The following is a 1,634-nucleotide window of genomic DNA, read 5'->3' on the forward strand; positions in this document are numbered from 1 at the left end:
TTAATAAAGAAAAAATTTAAAATATCTGTTGTTACTGTGTTTTTTATCCCACCAGAAGATATGCTTATATACTTGTCAGTAGAGAGAGAGAGGGAGAGAGAGAGATATATCGAGCTGTGCCTGTCTCTATGTGCCAGGACGGAAGATCAGACCTCCTACCATTTTTGGTGTTGGGACAACCCTCCATCTAACTGAGCCTTCCTGCTAGAGTTGTTGTTTTATTTTAATAAATGAAATGTAGGAGGTGGCTACCTTCTCTGCTCCTTTGCATGTAACAGAACAAGTGGGTTCGGCTGAATGAGGCTATGAAAACCAAACTTGAGAGGCAGGTTCTGGAGCAAAAACAAAGAGGTTTTATTCAGGTGCTATTTGTGACCTGGGAGGATTCCCCTGTCATAGACCGCACCCCTTCCTGATCAACCACAGGGTTCTTATAGGTATAGGGAGGAGAGGATTTTTTTCACTTTCAAATATTGTGATAGTTTAGTGTGCCTTGTGTCCTGTCCATTCAACTCTCTCATTTTTTTAATTTTTAATTTTATTTTATTATAATAAACAATCAACTTTATTGGGATTCAGGTCAGTTTCTCCTTTTGCTCTTGCCAGTGACCTTGGCTGGTGTGAGGACTGGAGTTTTTGCCTGATACAGAGTGGAGGAGATCTTGTTGATGTAGTACAGACCAACCATGGAGAAGATGAAGCAGGTGGTAACACAGACTCGATGGATGAGGCCAGATGCAAAAAGAGCCAACAGGAGGCAGAAGAGAATCTCAGGGAAGATCTTTGCTTGGAATCCTTTGCCAAAGACAAGATTCTCCAGATTATTAAAGGCAGTGAGAGAGAAGATGAAAAGGCCAGAGCCAAGCAGCCCCCCCTGGAATGGTGAGCCACTTGGTGGAGGCCAACTGGCGGCTGTACATCTGCATCCCAGAGAAGACCAGCAGGGGCAAGAGGGAGGACAGCACCAGCGACGTTCCGGTCCCCACCACCATCACGCCCTCCAGTGCGTCCAGTAGATGCCTCTGGCCAAGAAAGACGGGAGATGAACGGGCGCTGCTGCCTGTGCACATGCGTCAGCTCCCAGCGCGAACTCAACTCTCTAATTTTTGATGGTCTTAGTGAAAGAACCTCCTCCTGCCACATCTTTATTTTTTAATGTATTACATATGTACCCCTTTTCTGCCCTGACCCCTTTTAGTTTGTCCCTAACCCCCTGCAGAGTATCTGCTGAGAAATCAGCTGACAGCCTTATGGGAGCTCCTTTGTAGGTAACAAATTGCTTTTCTCATGCTGCTTTAAGATTCTCTCTTTGTCTTTAATTTTCGGCATTTTAGTTATGATGTGTCTGGGCGTGGGGCGTTTTGGGTTCTTTTTGCTTGGGACTCCCTGTGCCTCCTGGACTTGTGTGGCTTTTTCCTTCACCAGGTTAGGGAAGTTTTCTGTAATGATTTCTTCGAACATGTTCTCCATCCCATGCTCACTTTTGTCCCCTTCTGTCACACCTATTATGTGAGTGTTGTTTCACGGCTCCCTTAAACTGTCCTCTAGTGTTTTTTTTTAAACTTTTTTTCCTTTTGATTCTCTGATTGCATAATTTTTTCTACCCTATCTTCTAATTCACTAATCTGAACCTT

At 44.2% G+C, this 1,634-nt stretch overlaps 1 pseudogene across 1 annotated transcript; it reads right to left on the bottom strand.

The window, feature by feature from the left end:
- Positions 1-580: 580 nt before the first annotated feature.
- On the bottom strand, positions 581-1,027 carry LOC308239920 (dolichyl-diphosphooligosaccharide--protein glycosyltransferase subunit KCP2-like; annotated as a pseudogene). Its single transcript has one exon. The product of its transcript is annotated as a dolichyl-diphosphooligosaccharide--protein glycosyltransferase subunit KCP2-like (transcript).
- Positions 1,028-1,634: the final 607 nt, after the last annotated feature.

This window comes from Plecotus auritus, assembly GCF_963455305.1.
Source record: "Plecotus auritus genome assembly, chromosome: X".
Lineage (NCBI taxonomy): Eukaryota > Metazoa > Chordata > Mammalia > Chiroptera > Vespertilionidae > Plecotus > Plecotus auritus.